Source organism: Symphalangus syndactylus, chromosome 5, assembly GCF_028878055.3.
Source record: "Symphalangus syndactylus isolate Jambi chromosome 5, NHGRI_mSymSyn1-v2.1_pri, whole genome shotgun sequence".
Taxonomy (NCBI): domain Eukaryota; kingdom Metazoa; phylum Chordata; class Mammalia; order Primates; family Hylobatidae; genus Symphalangus; species Symphalangus syndactylus.
The window spans coordinates 61,575,867-61,599,583 of NC_072427.2; the positions used below are offsets into that span (position 1 = coordinate 61,575,867).

The window sequence follows — 23,717 nt, forward strand, 5'->3', positions numbered from 1 at the left end:
TGGGAAAGACAAACATTTCTGTACTGTATAATCCATAGTTATTTGGGATTGTATTTTCTATCCCTTGTAACTGAACATCACCCCATCTATTAGAGATAGATGGGCTGGGTTTTATCAGATTGGATTCCTAGGATATGAGATCAGAGTGAGGCTGCATGAGACCAAGTTTGTCACCATATTCAGAGCCGTTTTAAAGCGTGTGCCTTACTGATTGCTGGTGAGTCATGTAGCCTTTTAGTAAGCTTAGCATGTTATGATGCTGAGCGTCTTTACTTCCCTGGTTCTGGATTTGGTCTGACTATGTCAGGACTTGTATATGGCTTTTACAGATTTCCTGCAATGACTAGTCTGCATTATCTTCCTGGATGTTGTAAAGATAGAGAGTTGGGTTAGGGAGCGGTTACTGATTATATAGTCAACAGGTCACAGTGCTCTTTTTAGGCATCGTTATTTTTAGTCTGGACATGAACATCTTTTCCCTAAGAAAACGTTTCCATCAATCTCACTATTTGTTGATATCTCTTAAAAAGGTAACAGTTGGTTGCTTGAATTTTGTGATATTGTAGCCATTATCAAAATGAAAGCAGAGGCCAAAACATACTAGGTTTTTGTTCTGTATTTGATATAGTCAAAATTTCTAAGATTAAAAATAAATTAGCAGCACACACTTTTTCTTCTTGTGAAGCTTAAAATCACTAATCATTAGGCACCACGGTGTTTGGAAGCAAAACATCTCCTTTAGCAATGGCATCTCTGTTATATGTTCACATGTTGTCTCAATGCATGTTCATTCGCTGTGTCTGTGAGTTGCAATGTTTTTACATTTTCCCTTAAAATGGATGTGTGTGTTTGGTATGTGGGTGTGGGTGTTAGGGAATGAGAGGAGGAGGGTCATTCTTCACTAAGTCATCACTTGGAAGGCTAATATGTGTAAGTCACTGTGCTAAATATTGATGATGTAAAGTTAAAAAGATATAAAGATAAAAAAAGGATTCCCTGTCTTAAAGAACTCAGTTTTGGAGAGGAGGCTGCAACGCTGAGTGGAGAAGGCAGGAAGTGGAGCGTGAGCAGTAGCTAGGTGGGCACCATGGCTTGGGATCACCACCATCGAGGTGGTGAAGCGCAAGATCCAGGTTCTGCAGCAGCAGGCAGATGATGCAGAGGAGTGAGCTGAGTGCCTCCGGTGAGAAGTTGAGGGAGAAAGGCGGGCCCGGGAACAGGCCGAGGCTGAGGTGGCCTCCTTGAACCGTAGGATCCAGCTGGTTGAAAAGGAGCTGGACCATGCTCAGGAGCGCCTGGCCACTGCCCTGCAAAAGCTGGAAGAAGCGGAAAAAGCTGCTGATGAGAGTGAGAGAGGTATGAAGGTTATTGAAAACCGGGCCTTAAAAGATGAAGAAAAGATGGAACTCCAGGAAATCCAACTCAAAGAAGCTAAGCACATTGCAGAAGAGGCAGATAGGAAGTATGAAGAGGTGGCTCGTAAGTTGCTGATCATTGAAGGAGACTTGGAATGCACAGAGGAATGAGCTGAGCTGGCAGAGTCCCGTTGCTGAGAGATGGATGAGCAGATTAGACTGATGGACCAAAGTGCTGCTGAAGGAAAGTACTCTCAAAAAGAAGACAAATATGAGGAAGAGATCAAGATTCTACCGATAAACTCAAGGAGAGACCCGTGCTGAGTTTGCTGAGAGATCTGTAGCCAAGCTGGAAATGACTTGGAAAATAAACTGAAATGCACCAAAGAGGAGCACTTCTGTACACAGAGGATGCTGGACCAGACTCTGCTGACCTGAATGAGCTGTAGAATGCCCAGTCCCACCCTGCTGCTGCTCCTCCCTCTGACCCTGACTCCACCTGAGGCCAGCCTGCCCGAAGCTGACCTTTAATTGAGGGCCGATCTTTAACTGGAAGGTTGCTTTCTCCTTTCACCGCCCCCTTCGCCCCTGTGTCTTTTTCGCCAAACCATCTCTGCCTCTTCCCAGAGATTCCAGCTGGGCGAGAGGCTGAGCACCTTTGGAAACAACATTTAAGGGAATGTGAGCACAATGCATAGTGTCTTTAAAAAGCATGATGTGATGCACACATTTTGTAATTACCTTTTTTGTTGTTTTGTAGCAACCATTTGTAAAACATTCCAAATAATTCCACAGCCCTGAAGCAGCAATCTAATCCCTTTCTCACTTTTGGAAGGTGACTTTTCACCTTAATGCATATTCCCCTCTGCATAGAGGAGAGGAAAAGGTATAGGCCTGCCTTACTGAGAGCCAAACAGAGCCCAGAGAAGGACTGTACTATGGGAAGCCTCATTGCTGTCTACAAAGTACTAGCTAAACCAGAAAGGTGATTCCAGGAGGAGTTAGCCAAACAACAACAAAAACAAAAAATGTGCTGTTCAAGTTTTCAGCTTTAAGATATCTTTGGATAATGTTATTTCTATTTTATTTTTTCATTAGAAGTCACCAAATTAAGATGGTAAGACCTCTGAGACAAAATTTTTGTCCCATCTCTACCCCCTCCCACCTGCTTACAGAATGGATCCTGTCCCCCTTATATTGAGGTGACCATTTAATTGCTTTCCTGCCTCCTTGAAAGAAAGAAAGAAGATTGTGTTTTTGCCACTGAATTAGCCATGTGAAACTCATCTCATTACCCTTTTCTGGGTTTGAAGCTGCTGTCTCTAGAAGTGCCATCTCATTGTGCTTTGTATCGGTCAGTGCTGGAGAAATCTTGAATAGCTTATGTACAAAACTTTTTAAATTTTATATTATTTTGAAACTTTGCTTCTTTGGGTTTGTGGCACCTTGGCCACCCCATCTGGCTGTGATAGCCTCTGTAGTCCGTGGGCTGGCAGTTTGTTGATCTTTTAAAGTTTCTTTCCCTATCCAGTCCCCATTTTCTGGTAAGGTTTCTAGGAGGTCTGTTAGGTGTACATCCTGCAGCTTATTGGCTTAAAATGTACTCTCCTTTGATGTGGTCTCTTTGGGGCCGATTGGGAGAAAGAGAAATCAATAGTGCAACTGTTTTGATACTCAATATTGACAAGTGTCTTTTTGAAATAAAGAACCCGTCCCTCCAAAAATGAAAATAATAATAATAAAAAGAACTCAGTTTAATGGAAAAGGAAATGAAGAAAAGAATACTTCAATTAAAATTAATCTGCACAATGAAGTGTGGTCCAAAAAATAATTAAAGTTCAACATGAGACTTATTTATGGGCTCACTAAATCCAGAAATCTGAAGGGTTTCATGTACTCCTAGCCCAAAGCAATTCTATTGAGAGCCCCTGAAACAGCAGTGCGAGTCCCCGCAACAGCCAATGAAAGATTCTTCTACCTACATTTGTGAATGCTTAAAATTTAATTTTTTAAAAACACAGTCCTTCTCAATTTCTTGTTTTGTTTTTTGGTTTGAAGTTACATGTTGTTTTTTCTCTGGTTTTCTTCTTGGGGCATTATATAATTGTCAGAATTCTGTTACAATTCAGGTTTGATGTAGTCATTTTGGAAATTCCCAGGTATCCTCCTTCATATTTTTATTCTAAAAGCAATTCTGAAGAACATTTGCCTTCACAGTGTTTCAATTCAGTCTAACATTGGACCAGTGGGAGAATATAGCAAGAGCATCAATGGGGGAAAATGGATGTGTGTACAGAAAAACATAAGCGGCATGATGAGCCTCTTCCTTCTTCTCATTATCTGGAATTCATGTCTAATCTCTTAACCACCAGGCAGAAGGCACATCATACACATGGTGGACAGGTGAACTGGAGGAGTTGGGTCTCAGGGATTTGGAGGTGCCACGTTAAGTTTTTAGAGGCTCTATCCTTTAAGAACTGGATGCTTCTGTGTATGTTTTGGTAATTTTTTTTTTAAGCCTACATTTTTCTTTTTCTTTTTTTTGAGACAGACTTTCGCTCTTGTTGCCCAGGCTGGAGTGCAATGGCGTGATCTCTGCTCACTGCAACCCCCACCTCCCAGGTTCAAGCGATTCCCCTGCCTCAGCCTCCCAAGTAGCTGGGATTACAAGCATGAGCCACCACGCCCGGCTCATTTTGTATTTTTAGTAGAGACAGAGTTTCTCCGTGTTGGTCAGGTTGGTCTCGAATTCCTGACCTCAGGTGATCCACCTGCCTCGGCTTCCCAAAGTGCTGGAATAAGCCTACATTTTCTAGTCTGCATAGAGTAATATCAGCCTTGTGCAAATTCCAGTATTGTTCCAATTATATAATGCAAGGCTGGGCGCAGTGGCTCACACCTATAATCCTAGCACTTTGGGAGGCTGAGGTGGGCGGATCACAAGGTCAGGAGTTCAAGACCAGCCTGACCAATATGGTGAAACCCCGTTTCTACTAAAAATACAGAAATTAGCCAGGCATGGTGGTGCATGCCTGTAATCCCAGCTACTCAGGAGGCTGAGGCAGGAGACTCGCTTGAACCCGGGAGGCAGAGGTTGCAGTGAGCCAAGATTGTGCTACTGCACTCCAGCTTGGGTGACAGAGCAAGACTTAGTCTCAAAAAAAAAAAAAAAGAATATAATGCAAATGAAATTGTAAAAGTATTATACCTTTTAATATTTCAGAACGAAAACTTACTTAAAAAATTTATTCTGTTGGGGCACGGGCCTGTAAGCCAGTTAGAGTTGCAGCTGTGGGAATGATTGGGCCGAGCAGAGGACGACATGTTGCTTTTCATGGAGCAGGTAATGTCTAAAGGAACTGGTTGAAATCCTAATGCCAAAGTATGGCAAGAAATTGCTCCTGGGAATACTGATGCCACCCCAGTAACTCATAGAACTGGAAGCTCTTGGCATGAAACAGCAGCCACATTGGGTGCTCATCCTGAGGTTAATGCAGAGCACTCAGAAGATATATGTAAAGAATATGAAGTAATGTGTTCTTCATCTTGTGAAACCACAAGAAATACTACAGGCATTGAAGAATCAACTGATGGGATGATTTTAGGACCAGATCTGAGTTACTAAATATATGATGTTTCTGGAGAAAGCAATTCAGCAATTTCTACAGAAGACCTAAAAGAATGTCTAAAGAAACAATTAGAATTCTGTTTTTCATGAGAAAATTTGTCAAAGGATCTTTACTTGATATCTCAAATGGATAGTGATCAGTTCATCCCAATTTGGACAGTTGTTAACATGGAAGAAATAAAAAAATTGACCACAGACCCTGATGTAATTCTTGAAGTGTTAAGATCTTCTCCCATGGTACAAATTGATGAGAAGGGTAAAAAGTGAGACCAAGTCATAAGCGTTGTATTGTGATTCTTAGAGAGATTCCTGAAACAACACCAACAGAGGAAGTGAAAGTTTTGTTCAAATTGAAAACTGCCCCAAAGTGATAAGCTGTGAGTTTGCACACAGTAGCAGCTGGTATATCACTTTCCAGTCAGACACAGATGCATAACAGGCTTTTAAATCCTTAAGAGAAGAAGTTAAAACATTTCAGGGCAAGCCAATTATGGCAAGGATAAAAGCCATCAATACATTTTTTGCTAAGAATTGTTACTGATTAATGGATTCTAGTATCTGTAGTCAGCCCATTCAAACTCAAGCACAGTATGCCTCCCCAGTCTTCATGCAGCTTGTATATAATCCTCACCAGCAATTCTCAGTCTATAGTATTATTCCACAGTCTTGGTCTCCAAATCCTACACCTTACTTTGAAACACCACTGGCCCACTTTCCCAGTGGTAGTTTTGTGAATGGCTTTAATTCACCAGGTTCTTATAAAACAAATGCTGCTGCTATGAATATGGGTCGATCATTCCAAAAAAAAAATCTGAAGCCTCATTTTAGGTCATCCAGTGATTCAGAACACTCAACAGAGGACTCTGTATCATTGGGGGATGGACAATTGAACAGATGTAGTTCAAAAAATTTTTCAACTGAAAGCATAATCCTACAGTAACCGGGGATTAGGAGCAAACTTAACTTCAAAAGGAGACTTCCACTTTGCAGATGGAACAGAATGGGGACTATGGTAGGGGCAGGAGAACTCTTTTTCAGAGGTTGAAAGATGACAATCTCAAGACCTCATCCTTTAACAGCTGAATCAAGGGCTCCAACACCAAAGTTTGACTTACTAGCCTCAAATTTTCTACTCTTACCTGGAAGTTCATCAAGAATCCCAGATAAACTCATTTTGGAGAATAGGATGTCTGATGTTGTTAAAGGTGTCTACAAAGAAAAGGATAACGAAGAGTTGAGAGTTAGTTGCCCAGTGCCTGCAGATGAGCAGACAGAATGCACTTCTGCCCAGCAACTCAATGTGAGTACCAGTTCTCCATATGCAGCTGAGCCTCCTGCATTAAGCACAACTCGGCCAAAAAAAAGGATCTAATAAAGGATTCCTCTGTTCAGAAGGATGGTCTCAACCAGACGACTATACCAGTTTCTCCTCCAAGTACTACAAAGCCATGGAGGGCAAGTACTGCTTCACCATGTAATAGTGTAAATGCAGCTACACCGTTGCTCTACAGGAACGCTGAAAGTTAAGTTACGCTGAAGTGTGCCAGAAGCCCCCTAAAGAGCCATCTTCAGTTCTTGTGTAGCCACTATGGGAACTTCGCTCCAATGTAGTGTCTCCCACCAAAAACGAAGACAATGAAGCTCCTGAGAAGTTGCTTGAGAAACCAAATGAGAAGCCAGAAGCAAGGGCTAGTAAGGATTATTCTGGCTTCTGAGGCCATACCATTCCCAGGGGAGCAGCTGGAAAAATCAGGGAACAGAGATGCCAGTTTAGTTATAGGGCTGTACCTCAGGGAGTGATGCAACGTAATGGCAAAGAGCAATATGTGCCACCCAGATTACCAAAGTAAAAAACAACAAAACTATTAAAAAACTTCTCTCTCTTCCCGTTAAACTTGAGCTGTAGCTATATTGAACTGTTTTGGAGGGGAGAGGGTAGCCAGGAAGGAAACAGGAGAAAGTACATCCTTAAATCATTATGGATTTTGGAGTTGTGAGTGATAGGATCCCAAAATTCATCTCTAATGTGATTTATAAATGCTGGAGGATCTCTATCTATCTATCTATCTATCTATCTATCTATCTATCTATGTATCTATTCATCTATCTGTCTATCCATTCCATCCATCCACACACACATATAAAGTATATTTTTTCTATTTTTGTTTTTGTTTTTAATTTGCAGAGATTTGCTGCCAGGAATCAATTTTGAGGGTTCAGTTTTAGCTTAGAGGAAAAAAAATTATACATCCTTCAGTATAGGAGATGAGGGAGTGAGAGGAAATATTTTTTGAAGAAGCATTTCTGTAAAATTAGAAATTACTTTTTAAAATCTATTCAAAGTTTGGCTTGGAGAATGCCATCTCTGACTATATGGCCTTGTACTGCAAAGCAGATTAGTGGCTGGGGTGCCTGTTGTGGGTGTGAGTGTGTACAAGAGCAATTGAAGCAAAATCTGTTGTCATGTTAGTAAATGATTTGAAAACTGAATGTAAAACTTGAGTAGATTTTGTTTTTAGTTTGAAATTGAGTCTGTCTTTTTGACCTTACTAATATTTCATTCAACAAGTTGTAAAACTGTGATTGTACTTGGACATGTGACTACTAATCAGTTTGATACTCAAGGAAAGAATGGGGGTTCTTAAAAAAATTGAAAATTTCGGCCGGGCTGGGTGTCTCACCGCCTGTAATCCCAGCACTTTGGGAGGCCGAGGTGGGCGGATCATGAGGTCAGGAGATCCAGACCATCCTGGCTAACACGATGAAACCCCGTCTCTACTAAAAATACAAAAAGTTAGCCGGGCGTGGTGGTGGGCGTCTGTAGACCCAGCCACTTGGAAGGCTGAGGCAGGAGAATGGCGTGAACCTGGGAGGCAGAGCTTGCAGTGAGCTGAGATCGCGCCACTGCACTCCAGCCTGGGCGACAGAGCGAAACTCCGTCTCAAAAAAAAAAAAAAAAAAATTCAGTGTGTCGGTGAAATATATTTCAGAGGCTTAAAATTCCCTGTGATTCCCCCTGCTAAAATGGGAAACAAATTTTTTTTCTTACTCCATATGTTACTCTCTGTTCTTTGACTGCCCACCCCCAAAAGCAAAATAACCAACTACTTACTGAATTATATATTTGTCATTGCTTTGACCAGTCTAGTCAAATCATATAAATTGTTCTAAATTTCAGAATTGAACATTGAAGTATTTACTCTTCTGTTCACACATTTAGAATTTTAGGTCCCAATATGGTAGGGCGGACTGACCCTACCATAATTTATTTGCTGTCAGTGTTAAAGATGAAACATTGTAACTGACTCTTAAGTGTTAAATAGTGTAGAAGTAAAATATTATTATTATTTTTTTAAAGGCTTAATTTTGGGGGGGGACTTATTTCTGTTTACAGTGTATTTATCACCTTCCTTTCCTCCTCTTCTTCCCCCATACCCAAAAATTACAGTTTGGAATTCACTGAAACAGAACCAGCAAGTCATGAGATTTTTTGGTAAAGATGAGAAAGATGGTTGAAGAAAATTAATGCGTAATTTCTCAGTGAATAAAGTTGTAGCTCTCATATACTAAATACACAAGTTTACATGCTCTTATTTAGAAAATGGCTAAAATATTAAAAGTTTATCTGTTTTAAGTCATACCATGTTCAGAGTTCTGTGTAAGGTGGGTTTTATTTTTCTTTTAAGGGATAGTTTGTAATACAGCTGTCCCATATGTTAGATTATGTGTGTACAATTATGTGTAAATTGTGAATACTGGAAAGCTCCATTGTGACATAGAGTAAACATCTTAGTAATATATTAAAGTGAATGTAAATGGTGGTTAAAATTACATTTCTGTGAAATTCACCTTCCAACTCGAAGTTGAGCTTTGGAGATACGTATTAGCGATTAACTGTTAAGAGCTTTGAAAACACTGCACGTATCTGTACAAGCCGGAATTACTATTTCTTTGACTTATTATTAGCGTGGCAGTTGCTTTTGATTTGGTTGTTTTATGACATGGTATACTATATTTACTCAGTTTGAAACTATTCATTTCTACACACTATTTTTTAAAAATCACCTACTAGGTGAAACATACAATGAAACTACCTGTGCTGAAATCTGGGGGAAGTTTAGGTCCTTTAAAAAAATGTATTAATCATTGACTACATCTATGATAAAAGTGCTTATTTTGGTTTACTAAGATAATGCAGTTGGTGGAAATGATAAACATTTTAAGTGTTAACATCCTTTGAATGCACTGGATTTCAGAGAATAAACATTTTGTAAAAATAAAAAAAAAAGTTATTTTGTTGCTTCCCTTTTAGATGGGCAAATTCCTTGGTGCTAGCCATTCAAAATTGTGTGAAGGGCAGTATCTGACATAATTATAATATTTAGGGAAAGCTTTTGTTGTTTGACCTGACAACAAGTTCAGTTTTGTTTTTTTTTTCCCCCTCCAAGGGCTTTTAATAGAATTGCTTTGGTCTAAGAATTCATAATAGACTAAATGAAATCCTTCAGTCTGCTGGATTTAGTGAGACCATAAATTAGCCTCATGGTGAATGTATCTTTCTTTTCCCTGTTTCATTTGACACAATTCATTGAAATGATGACTACCTGTAAGTGGTTAGAATTTTATGTGTGGAAAACTTGAAGAGAAAAACTTTTCAAAGTAAAGTGTTTGTTTCTTTCATCATGGTGTCACCTGCTTTTGATCTTTTTCATTGTGCTTATGCTTAAAACTAGATTTCAATGTATGTTCTTTAATGGTAAAAGTTTATATGCAAAATAGGTCTTCTGGCATTTTTACTGTCATGCATAGAGTGAAGCTAGTGGTGACCCAGTTTTTCTCATCGGGCTTGAGGGAGGGGTGGGGACAGTTGGACCTGCCTGTAGACCTCCTTCTCTGCTCTTTAACTGGCATAGAAGTGGTAGGAAGGAAACCCAAGCAGGTGTCTCATTGGCATGCCATTGTGGAGTAGAGAGAGGCAGTGTTCATAGAAGCACAGCAGCTGTGTGGACCTCTGTCATGGGGAGCAGGGCCCATCAGTCAGGTTAGCTTTGGGGACAGGTTCCTGGCATGAGCAAATTCTTGAGTAATTGTAATTCTAGCTAGATTTCGAAACACAAGATCTTCATACACAGAAAAGCTGGGAAGCAGACTGTATTTCACCTCAGGGGCCTGTAGTTATAGACTTGAGGAAACATGAGGAGCCAGGGTAACAGCAAATGGGACTTATCCTTGGATGCCAGTGCTACTCACATTCTTCCCACCTGAGGTTAGGGCTGGTCTGGAAGTCGTGGGCAGACCCAAGGGTGAGGTCAAGTAGCTCTAGCAGGGACCAGGCAGAGCCTGGCCTTCTAGTAAGGGGCAGGGAGCACTTCCCCAGGTGGGTCCTGTGTTGAATCATGCTGGTGTTTGTATCAGGGAGGCAGCCTTTCTGGCTTCCTCTGGTCTTGGGAGGCCATTTTGATGGGGAGAAGAGAGTTGAAGCTTCTTATATCAAATTCAGCCATTTCTAAATATTGAGACACACAATTGTATGGAGCTGCCAATGTGCAGGGCACACACTCAAATTTGGGGGGAATCTAACATAATCTAATGCAATGTAAGCTGCGGTTCTATAAAATTTTGCGTTTTTTTTAGGGCTTTTGCAGCTTTTGGGGGCTTTCACAGGATGTGAATTTTGTGTTTTTTGGTTGGGTTGTGTTATTTTGGGAACATACGTGAAACTCAGTCACATTTTTAGGATATTGTATATAGGCCAAGGGAAATGTATGTTTTTCCTGCTGAATTTTTATTTCTTATGTAAATAACATTAAAACCAGAAAAAAAAGGATGAATAAATCACCTATAAACCCAAATCCATACTTTCTTTTTAAACAGTTGTGCCTTCTCTTTTAGATCTTGAGCATATTCTTACTTGAGACTATGATTATAAAGGTACTATCAATATAACTTTATATATTTTTTACTTTAAATTGTATTTATTTACAGTTGCATGTTAACTTTATCGAATGATGAACTCAGATCTGCCAAGTTGAACTTCAGTAGTGAATGGTGGATTTTAGGGTGAAAATGGCTTTGTGTGCAGGCTCCATTCTTTTGGCAGGTGTTGCAGTGGGGGTAACCAGTTGTTGGACGCCATGGGGCAGACAGCTCAGTACCCTGGACAGGGTCCTGGAAGTTGCTGTAGGGTTTGAGGGGAGCACTGCTATGGTGTGGTTGGAATGCTGTTTTTGGTTATAAGGCCTCTGAACTCGACTTTCTGGTCCTGTGGTAAATTCCACAAGCTGTCTAAAAACTTTAGTAAATTTCGTTTTTTGTTGAAACTGAATGGAGTAGATTAAGTTGTTTGCAACTAAGCATCTTGTGAAACATTGACATACTGGTTCTTGAAAGTAATTTGTTTTATGATTTGGAGGCAGTGATTAAGAACCTAGAGTCTAAGGCCAAACTGCCTGTATTCACATCCTGACTGTGTCAATTTGGAGAAGATACTTCATTTTTCTCCCTTAGTTTCTTAAGAATACCCTACTGTTATTATAGTGATGATAATTAAATGAAACAGTACCTGGTAGCTAATAAGTGTTCCCCCAGTGTTACCATCTTCATTATCATGATCATTATGACAGTAGGTATTTATTGAGCACCTACTCTTTATTAGAGTTCAACAGAAATGGGGAAAAGTTACAAATAGGGTATTCTAGCAAAATTTAGTATATAACAAAGCCTAATTGTATTGTGCATAGTCTTAATGACAGCTCCATCTCTGCTCATCCTCTGGTTTCTCTTAAGACACATAGAGAAATAGGGAGGCATTTGTAGCCATCTAAGATTGGATTTATTGGAATGAATAACATTAAGTGCTGAGAATAACTGACAAAAGGATTTGATTGTGAATCAAGAATAAAAGGTTGTGGTAAGATTTAAAATTTTGTGTTTAATAAGAGAAGAGCTTAATGCATTGTAAGGCTTTCCATTTGTTGTTTTAACATTGCCAGCATTTATTATTAAAGTGGGTGGTTGTAGAATAATTATAGTCCATATCATGATGATGATGTTGTTTTTAGAGAAGATTGAAAATCTATAGTTTTTTCAAACTAATACAGTAAGGAAAACATGTCATCTACTGAGGCTTCAAATAGTTTGCTTGACCTCTTGAGAGTACTCCTGAGATTATTTAAAGGAACTACATATTCAGGAAGGTACTTTTATGCAAATTTTTGCATTTCCTTGTTAAATTCTTAAAAGTATCAGCTTGGCAATTGGGGGTTGGGATGGGAGTAAGAAGCAGAAGACAGGGAAAAAGTATGAGATTATTAACACCATTATTTTAATATAACTGAGAATTTATTTGGGAAGAAAGTGGTAAAGATGGTAGTTATACCTACAATTTTTATAAATTATAAGAATTACAAAGTCAAAGTGACCAATCATTTTTACGGGTTTTATATGAGGTTTCTGTGACCTATTAAATTAAGAAAGATTAGTGGGGGCAGAACACATATTTTGGGGCAGAAAAAGAATAAGGAAACATTTAAATGGTTTTAAAAAGTATGTTAGGCTGGGTGTGGTGGCTCACGCCTGTAATCCCAGCACTTTGGGAGGCCGAGGCAGGCGGATCACAAGGTCAGGAGATCAAGACCATCCTGGCTAACATGGTGAAACCCTGTCTCTACTAAAAATACAAAAGAAAAATTAGCCAGGTGTGGTGGTGGGCGCCTGTAGTCCCAGCTACTTGGGAGGCTGAGGCAGGAGAATGGTGTGAACCCGGGAGGCAGAGCTTGTAGTGAGCCGAGATCACGCCACTGCACTCCAGCCTGGACGACAGAGCGAGACTCCGTCTCAAAAAAAAAAAAAAAAAGTATTCTAAACTTTTTTACTCTGTGAAAAGGTTGGAAAGTAACTGTGCTTATTAGACATAGACTAGTAGCATTATGGTCATGGAATTAAATTTAACCTCTAGATGTTCATTCACTTATGATTGCATAGAGTTAGTAGGATGTCTTAGGTATTCTAGCAGGATTTCATACATTGAAGAATTCTCTGATAAGAGAGATTCATTCATGACATTTTCTGTATAAGCAAAACCAGAAAATATTTGAAATTAGGGGAAAAAATTCGACACCTTGGAGTAAAATTAGATTACTTCATAAAACCCGACATATATAGCTAACCTGATGCAGCCACAAACTTGTTTTCTGTGGAAGTTTTTAGAACTTGCTTTTCAAGAAAGAGACTCAGAGTTGAACTCAGGAGTGATTGGCCCAGTCCTGGATCTTGAAGAATTAGCTAGCTGGGAATATTGGAGGAATAATTAATCATCACCTCTCAGTATGGCCTGTTATGTAAGGATCCCCAGTACCTTAGTGTGCTCACTCAGGCTGCCATAGCAAAATACCATAGATTGGGTAGCTTAAACAACAGAAATTTGTTCTCTTGTTGAAACGTTGTCATTTTCTTAATTTTTGTATTTAATTACTGGATTATTTTGTTGCCTTTTATTTCACATTTAAGCATTTTTATCAGATTACAGTATGTAAATTTATTCAAGATGAACTCTACAAAAAATAGTTTATATTTTCTTAGAGATTATGTATTTTGTATTGGGTACATCTCTGTTATTGTCATCAGGATATATTTAAATATATATTAAAATTAGATATGTATGTTAAAATTGCATGTATTAAATATTATGTGATATATATAATTTATTTTTAAATTTTTATTTTAAGCCCCTGTTCACTTTATTCAAATAATTTTTTTTTTTCTCTGCAAAACTAGCTAGAACTGATGAGGAATCAGGGAAGGCCTTATATATTAAATTCTTCAGTAGATTCTTAAAATTCAAAGTAAGGATTTATAGAGAGGCACAGGCTGTGGGCCTTGTTCCAGCAAACAACGCCACAAAGGCGGTCCTGCAAATTAAGGAGGATGACAAATCCATTTCTTAAAAAAAAAAAAAAAAATTGTTCTTGAGGGGAAAAATATAAAATACCTAAGTTTCAAAACCCAGACGAGTTTCACACTCATTACTTCCACCGTAGGGTATCCAAAGATAGAGTTTCAAGGTATGTTTTCAATGATTCAGTTTTGCAAACATATGCAAATATATTCCTCGTTAGCCATCCTGTTTTGGCGACTAATAGCAAGCAATATGCTTGGATAAGAGGTCCAACTTCCACTTAAATGCAGTTTCTTCTCTTCTGGGCAACAAAGCCATTTGCAGAGATCTGGAAATCATGAGCTTCCTAAGTAGGAAGAGGTGCTATTCTGGTTCACCTGAAAATATCCTTTCAGATTGACTGGTGTTTTATAGTCCCTTACTTGCTGTGTGTTACTGATGATGATGGGGGTCAGGGTTGCTATAGTGGAAGTGGGGGTCGGGGAGGGTGTTTGCATAGGGGTCATGGCTAAGCTGAGCCAGCATGGGACAATCTGGGCCATGTCTGGCACCATGTCCCCAGGGATGTGGTGAGTCCACTTGGAGAGCACTTCCAGGTTCACAGGCTTGATGACCTCGTCTGTGTACCACTGGATCTTAGACAGGGAGATGCCATCGCACTTGCCAGTGAGATCTTGATAGTGGAGGACAGCGTTGCTCCGGGTAATGCCGAGATGGTCCAGGATGAGTTTGAGGAAGCTCCTAAGCTGCAGCACCAGTTCCTTGTAGTACATGAGCAGGCAGTTGTCCTTGCCCACCTCCATGCACTGGGCATACATCACCTCTATGGCCTTGTTCTACTTGGTGAGGCAGTTGCCATAGCTGCTGAGGTTGAAGCCTGTGTAATGACCTTGCAATAGTGACCTTGCACGCGATCAAGGAGTGCATGGAGACATGGCTGTCCTGAGCCATAAGCAGGAACTTGGAGTTGGAGAACAGGTGCGACGGGTAGACCAAGGATTCAAGGACTTGAGTCTGAAGTGGTCCTTGTTGGAGAGCACACGGGCTGGCTCCCTTTGCTTAGAGATCACCTCCAGGATGAAGTCCTGCATGGCAATGTCCAGCACCTCATCAGTCACGCCCACCTTGTCCAGCTATAGTTTCTTGTGGCCAGACTTGGACCAGGCCTGGTGCATGGCCAGCACATAAGGGATGATGTGCGTCTCCTTGCTGCCGTGCACCTCAAGGTGGGAATCCAGCCCAGTGAGCATCAGCATGGTGCCACTGCAGAGCATACTGCCCATGAAGATGAGTGGCATGGCCTTGCTGTAGTGGTACTCCACGTGGTCCATCCAATCTACAGGGTCCACTCGGGGCTGCACCTGCCAGCACTGCCTGGCACATTAATATCTGCTGCCCCAGCTGGACCAACCATCACCAGGGCCAGGGCACAGCCATCCCGACCTGGCAGGCCCAACCTGGGGACTCACTTCGGGGACTGTAGCGACAGTTCAGTGGGCGGCCCACCGGGTTCACATCCTGCATCACGTCAGGGAGGTGGTCCCACATGCCCAGTGACTCCTGGCTCAGCAGCTGCCCCTGCCAGAGAAGTGGGAGGCCTGTATTTTTTTTTTTTTTTTTTTGGTACCAGGTCAGCATGGGTTTATGGAACACTGGCTACAGTAAATGTGTGAAACATTGTAAATATTATTTTTTCCCAATTTTAATTAAATTTATTATTGACTTACATACAGTTAAATTCCCTCCTTTTCTATAGAGTTCTGCAAGTTTTGACAAACATGTGGAGTTGTGTAGCCACTACCACAGTCAAGAGGTTGAACACATCTATCATCCCCCAAAAATTCCGTTAGCCCTTTTGTGGTCAGTTTTTTTCCCCCCTGCCCTGGTGCCTAAGAATCACTTATCTGCCTTCTGTCACTCTACTTTTCCTTTTCCAGAATGCCATAGAAATGGAATCATGTGGTAGATAGCCTTTTGAGTTTGGCTTCTTTTACTTAGTAGAGCACATTTGTGATTTCTCCATGCTGTTACTTGCGTTGTTGCAGAGTAGTATTCCTTTATATGGATGTATCACAGTTTGTTCATCCATTATTGAAGGTTGTTTATATTCTTTCCAATATAGATGAAGCTGCTATAAAAATTTGTGTGTAGGGCTTTGTGTGGTAAATATCTAGAAGTGCCTCAGGATAGATCATCCCCATAATCTAACTCAAACCTAATTTAGGTAAGATTTGGGAGTTTGAGATGATGCTTATTTAGAAGACATTTTGAACCTGAGCTGATTCTGTGATGAGCTGGGACTTTGGGGGATGCTGGGATGGGGCGAATGTATTTGGCATGTGGGTCAGATGAATCTTTGAGGCCAGAGGGTGGATGGTGGTGGCCGAAAAATAAGTCCCTTAAAGATATTAGGTCCTAAGCCACGGAACTTGTAAATGTTACCTTACATAGACTTAGAGTCTTTGCAGATGTAATTAACTTAAGGATCTTGAGATGGAGAGATTGTCCTGGAATACCAGGATGGGCCCTAAATGGAATTATATGCATCCTGAGAAGAGCAAGGTAGAGGAAGTTTTTACCACACATACTTAAAAGGCAATGTGAAAATGAAGCAGAGAGATTTGAAGATGCTGGTCTTGAAAATTGGAGTGATGTGCCCGCAAGCTAAGGAATGCAGGCAGCTACCAGAAGCTGAGAGAGATGAGAAATGGATTCTCCTCTAGAGCCTCTGGAGGGAGCATGGCCTTGCTAACACATTGATTTTGGCCTGCTGATAAGGGTTTTGGACTTCTGGCCTCCAGAACTGTGAGAGAATAAATTTCTGTTATTTTAATCCACCAAGTGTTTGGTAATTTGTTACAGTAACCATAGGAAACTAAAGTGTGAGACCATGGTAGGATGTTTAGTAAATTTTTATTTTTAAGATAAAGTCTTGAGAAAGTAAAATTAATTTGTTTGATTTTGATAAGTAGTTGGTTTAAGAAGCCATCTGAAGTGGGTCAGAACTGATCATCTTTTTGGCACTGAATATTACTGAGGAAAAACTTACAATATTATTTGGGGCTATTTTTAAGACTAAGGCTTTTGTGGAAGAAAAGGCAAAAGGATACCATGGAGTAGAAAGAAAGATTATAATTATTTGTTAGTTAGTGGTTAACAATTATCTGGTTCATGGTAATAATATCATAAAGTGCCTACTAAATTATGCTAAACTAAATTATGCTGAACATTACTTGTTAGATAACTGATTTTGTCACTTGAGTAAGAATTGATACCATTACTCTCTAACGTCTCATTTTGTTTTCTAAACCCTTTTGACAAATGCCCTTTGAAAGCTAAATTTATTTCTAGAATCCAGTCACTTCTGTTTTCCTCTGCATCAGGCTACCATGATTAAAATCTTGAAAGCCAAACAAATTATTCAATTTGAAGTTACTGCAAAGAGGTGGGGAGAGAGGGGTGCTTCTAGGTCTTCATAACCTTCTTGTCTATTTTCTTGTGATAACTGAGTTTAAGCCAGGGACCTCCTAAAGAAAATATGTGAAGAATTGAAATTGTGAGGTTAAATATTTTGTATATGTGCATATATATGTATGTATATTATTTTTTAGATAACTTTTCAGGTAAAGATCTGACGGCTCTTTTAGTAAATATCTGGATTAAGTCTTATATCAGAAAATATGGTAATTTAGGAGAGGCTGGAATTTCAGCAGTGAAATAATTGTGTTAGACCACAAGATGGTTATTTAACCTCTGTTGGAGGAAGTGGTACCTTACAATCAGTGGTGAATAAAAGAAGTTAATTATTTTCCTTGATCTTCTCACTCTGGTTTGGTTACTTTAAAGGCCTAGAGGTCTTCAGAAACAATTTAATCACTGTAGCTATTGACCTAGAATAGAACTGCTACAATAGGCCCACATAAAAATGTCCAGTGTCAATATGATTATGAGTTATTATTATTAGGACCAAGGCGCAGTTTTTTGATAAACTCTACTTAAACATCTTAGGGGTGTAAGTGGAGAGAAATTTAACAAATTTAACTCTTGGATTTGCAGAACTGATAAAATCATAGAACTTTCAAGATGAAACTGGATTCTAAAGAAGTTACCAATCAGTTTACAGATGGTGGAATTGAGACCTACAAATATTAAGTGATTTTTCCAATTAGATTTTAAGCACTTCAAGAATAAAGGCAATATTCCCTATTGGTGCTCCCTTGACAATACAACTGTTGATGCCACCCTCCCTATTGTTTAATACATATTTGTGGAATACATAAAGATGTTGTTTTAGTCTGTTTTTGCTGCTAGGAGGGAATACCAGAGGCTGGGTATGTTATAAAGAAAAAAGTTTTACTTGGCTCACAGTTCTACAAGCTGTACAAGAAGCAGGGTGCTGGCTTCTGCTTCTGGTGAGGGCTTCAGGAAGCTTCTACTCATGGCGGAAGGCAAAGGGGAGCTGATATGTGCAGAGACCACATGGTGAGAGAGGAGGAGGAGGGGAGAGAGAGGGAAGAAGGGAGATAACCAGGCTCTTTTTAACAATCAGCTCTTTAGAGAACCAACAGAGCAAGAGCTCATTAATATGAAGACTCACCCAGCCACTTATGAGGGATCTGCCTCCATGACTCATACATCTCCCATTAGGCCCCACCTTCAACACTGGGAACCAACCTTCAACATGAGATTTGGAGGTCAGGTAAACCAAACTATAGCAGATGCCTACCAGAAATTTGCAAAAGAAAACTAGTATTTCAAAGGACTGAACAATGGTCCTATATCAGGAGAAATGATACATAACCTGGAAAAATAATCCCTTTTAATGTTGTGAGGTCACATTTAAAATTTTGTATTTATAATGGAAAAAATGGAAGTCATAGAGGGAAAGAAGTTCATTATTTTGATCTTCTATTTTTTAAGAACGGCTTTATGGAGGTATTCATGTACCATAAATTTCACTCTTTAAAAATATACAATTCAGTGGTTTTTAGTATATTCACGAAGTTGTACAACCATCACCACTGCCTAATGTCAGAACATTTTTATCACCTCCAAAAGAAATCCCATATTATCAGTCACTCCTGTCCCTGACGACTACTAATCTGCTTTCTACTTCTATTGATTTTCCTATTCTAGACATTTCATACAAATAGAATCGTACAGATGTGGCCTTTGTGACTGGATGTTTCCATTCATATATTTTACAGATTTATCTGAGTCATAGCATATATCAGTACTTCATTTCTTCTTATTGCTGGATAATATTCCATTGAATGGGTATATCACATTTTATTGATCCATTCATCAGCCGATGGACATTTGGGTTGTTTCTACCTTTTATCTATTATGTATAAAGTTGCTATGAGCATTTGTGTATAGACTTTTGTTTAGAAACATGTTTTTAGTTCTCTTGGGTATAAACCTATGAGAAGAATTACTGGGTCGTATGATAACTGTGTTTTTTTATTTATTTATGTATATTTATTATTCATATTATTTGAGACACGGTCTTGTTCTGTTGCCCAGGCTGGAGTGCAGTGGCACAGTTCTAGCTCACTGCAGCCCTGAACTCCTGGGCTCAAGTGATCTCCCCACCTCAGCCTCCCAAGTAGCTGGGACTACAGGCATGCACCACCACGCCCAGCTAGCTTTTTAAGGAATTTTTTGTAGAGATAGAGTCTAACTAGGTTGCCTAGACTAGTCTTGAACTCCTCAGCTCAAGTGATTCTCCTGCCTCGGCCTCCCAGAATGTTGTGATTACAGGTGTGAGCCACCATGCCTAACCATAACTCTGTATTTAATATGTTGAGAAACAAACTGTTTTCCAAAGCGGCTACACCATTTTGCAATCTCACCAGCAATATATGAGGGTTCCAATTTCTCTACATCTTTGCAGCCTCAAAACTACAGTCTCTTGGACATTCTGCTCCCTAGTCTCCCACCCCTCTGAAGCACAGAGAGGAGCTTTGTCTGAAGTTCTCTCATCTGACTAAGGGAAGTTCCTCCAGAAGAAATGTGATTGTCATGAATAACTTCCCTGAAATCTACACTAACCAGAGAAGATGACTCATGTCACAGAAGAGGAGACTTACAGGTCTCCATGCCCAGGACACCACATCCAGACAGACTTTTCACCAGTACTTCTGAGGGATGCCACCTGAGAGACTTTATCTGCATAATAAGATGATCTTTGTTTATAGTACAGTTCCTCCCCTTGCCCTCCCATAGTTCAACCATCTGGCCTTTCTCTGCATCTCACACTTTGTGAGATCCCCCATACATAATACATGTTATAAGTGTGTACACCTTTTCTTCTGCTAATCAATTGTCAGTTTATTTTATAGACTCTAATTATTGAATTTCCAGAGGGGAAGGAGAGGGTTCTCTCACCTCTGCAGCATGTAGGGCAAGAGAAGACTGAAGAGACCGCATTTAAAAAGATAACTGATAAACATTTCTTACAAATCTATTATTTATATAACGTGTTGAAGTTATTAGGATTACTTCAGCGAAAAATGGCCAGAAGCCTGGTCTTGCAAGTGAAATTAAGTGTCACACAAGCCTCTTATTCTTTACCTGATTTATGTTACAACTTGTTCTAAAAAGTTAATACCTAAATTTAATTAGAAATGAAAGAAGTGTAGGTACTTAAGACTCTCATTAAATCAGAACATTTAGAAAAGGGTGGGACTTAGAGCAGAAAAGAATCTTAAAGATCAATTTATCCAACACCTCCTCAATTTTGTCCTTCTTTTCTTTTTGCCTGCCTAATTAACTTTATTATAAAATATAGCACAAATATAAAAGAACAGAGAATGATAAATGAACCCTTTGAATATACATCTGTTTATATTTGCTTCAGGTGCTTTTTGCTTTTACATAAATGACATATTCCAATACTGTTCTACGTTTTGTTTCCACTTTGATTTTTAGTTTTTTAATAAACTATTGTAGGTACGGTTGGATGTACTTCTCTGTGATTTCTTTCCTCTTCTCTGTCACCTGTAACTCTTTTCTTGAGTTTAGTGCTTATCAGTCTCATATTTCTTTTACCATATCCATATATAGATTCACAAAAAGTAGGGCATTATATTTTGCTGTTTGATACTTTATGTAAATGGTGTTAAATGTGAATGTAATTCTATAGTGTGCTTTTTTGGGGTAAACACTACATTTTTTGACATTTATCTATGCTGATATCTGGTTAGCATAAGTTCCCCACTTGTTATTGCTTTCCAGAATTTGTTAGCTTTTCTTATGTATCCTTCTTGAATTTTAACATACATTTATTATGTTCTACCAGAAGACTCTGTTGTGAATTTGGTAGCATTTTTATTAAAATTATAGATTAATATGTGGAGAACTGACAATTTTATTTACACTATCATTCCACCCATGATCTTTTTTTTTTTTTTTTTCTTTCCTGAGACAGAGTCTCACTCTGTCACCCAGGCTGGATTGCAGTGGTGGGATCTTAGCTAACAGCAACCTCTGTCTCCCAGGTTCAAGCAATTCTGCCACCTCAGCCTCCTGAGTAGCTGGCACTACAGGCATGCGATGCCCAGCTTATTTTTTCTATTTTTAGCAGAGACCACTGTGTTACCCAGGCTGGTCTCAAACTCTGGGCCTCAAGTGATCTGCTTGCCTCGGCCTCCCAAAGTGCTGGGATTACAGGTGTGAGCCACCATGCCCAGCCCACCCATGATACTTTCTTTATAAAAATGTCACAATTCTGTGTTTAGTCAAAAAGTCTTTTATGCTCTTCAATAACGTTTTATAACTTTCTTCAAAAGTTTTGGTTGGGTGTGGTGGCTCACGCCTGTAATCCCAGCACTTTGGGAGGCCGAGGCAGGTGGATCACAAGGTCAGGAGATCGAGACCATCCTGGCCAACATGGTGAAACCCCGTCTCCACTAAAAATACAAAAAATTAGTTAGGCGTGGTGGCGCATCCCTGAAATCCCAGCTATTCGGGAGGCTGAGGCAGGAGAATCACTTGAACCAGAGAGTCGGAGGTTGCAGTGAGCCTTGATCGTGCCACTGCACCTCAGCCTGCAGAGAGAGCAAGACTCCATCTCAACAACACCAACAAAAAACTTTTATATATTTTTTAAAAACACATTTCTAAATACTTTATGGCCTTTGATTGTGAATGATAGCTATTTTTCTATTCCATTCTCTCATTGGATAGTACTGATTTATAAGAATTCTTATTTTTTATATTAATCTTGTCTCCAGTTACCTTTCTGAGATGCTAGTTTTATACCTTGTTTGTAGATCTTGCTGTTTTTATGCAGAAAGCCATCTCATCTGCAAATAAGGAGGGTTTGTTTGTTTTATTCCTTCTTGATGCTCTTATTTCGTTTCCTATTTTCTTTTGTTTGGTAGGATACATAATTTGCTAAGAACTCCTACAGTAAAACCAGTTCCTTTTGCCTTTTTTTCCTAAAGTCCAGTTAATGATACAAAGTTCTCACAAATTTTGATACATACCACCATTGCTCAATTTTATGCATTTTTGTTTTTTCCATCACTTCCTCTTTCATCTATGAGTAACATAGAAATGTGTTTTTTAATTTCTGAAAATTTTTTGGAGGACTGTGTTTTTAATTTTGAATTCTAATTTAATTACTATTTGATTTGATGCAGTCTAATCAAGTCCTGAGCAGAACTTTTGACAGCTTTATAGGGCTAGAGGACAAAGTTTAGAGATGAGGGCTTGCCAAAGATGAGAACTCTTATAAATATCCCAAGCTTTGGGGGCAGGGGGCCTCTAACAGACTATACCCCAGGAGTAAATGTGAACTGAAATTGAAAGATCTCCCCCTGACATTTTCAGATTTATCTGATTGGCACCAAAAATTAATACCTGAAATTGACTAAGGTGATCCTAGACTCCTGGTACTCCCAGTATCAAGTCAGAATTCTGTCTGGAGAAAACATCATTTCAGCCTTTAGATTTTTTATGAGATAGTTTTTCAAAAAAATTGACCCTTGAACAACGTGGGTTTGAACTGTGTGAGTCCATTTACATGTGGATTTTTTTTTCAATTAAACTTAGATTGAGAATATGGTATTTGCAAGATGTGAAACCTGCTTGTATAGAGGACCAACTTTTTGTATACGTGAGTCCTGTAGGGCTGACTTTGGGACTTGAGTACACACAGATTTGGGGTATCCTTGGGGGTCCTGGAATCAATCCCCTGTGTGTACCAAAGGACGACTCTAGTATGACACATAATGAGAGACATTCAGTCACATAAGGACACATGACAACAAGAATGAGAGCCAGTAAAGGCAATAGTACTAGACTCAATGGAGATCCAGTTATTGGAATTACCAAACAGAATTACTAGAATTAAACTTTGTTCGGGGAGTTATAAAAGAAATTGAAACATTCTGCAGGGAACTTATATGAAGAATCAAATAGAAAATTTAGAACTGAAAAATACAGCAACCAATATTGGATGGATTTAACTTGGTGGATCAATTTAACAGTAAATTAGACATTACTGAAGAGAGGATTAGTGCACTGGAAGGTGGGTCACAAGAAAATACCAGAATGTAACATACAATAACAAAAGGGTGGAACGTATGAAGAGAAACTAAGAAATAGAGGATACAGTAGAGAAGGCTGACAGATTCATTGGGAGTCTCAGGGGGAGGAGCTTGAATGCAAAAGCAATGTTGGAGAAATTATGATGGAGCATAGTCCCAAAATGATGAAAGGTATGCAGCCACATATTGAAGTCCAACAAATTCTAAGCAGGATTTTATAGTTGAAACTCACAAAAAGCAAAGATAAAAGAAAATATTAAAGCCAGATAGAGGAATGAGAC

General features: G+C 39.3%; 1 protein-coding gene and 3 pseudogenes across 5 annotated transcripts in view; 3 read left to right on the forward strand and 1 right to left on the reverse strand.

Moving 5' to 3' along the window:
- CDIN1 (CDAN1 interacting nuclease 1) overlaps positions 1–23,717 on the forward strand; it is a 232,304-nt gene that overhangs the window by 35,753 nt on the left and 172,834 nt on the right. The window lies entirely within an intron of this gene.
- On the forward strand, positions 1,103–1,808 carry LOC134736795 (tropomyosin alpha-3 chain-like; annotated as a pseudogene).
- LOC129482608 (la-related protein 4-like) lies at positions 4,618–7,602 on the forward strand (annotated as a pseudogene).
- Positions 13,956–15,308, reverse strand: LOC129482611 (protein-tyrosine sulfotransferase 2-like; annotated as a pseudogene).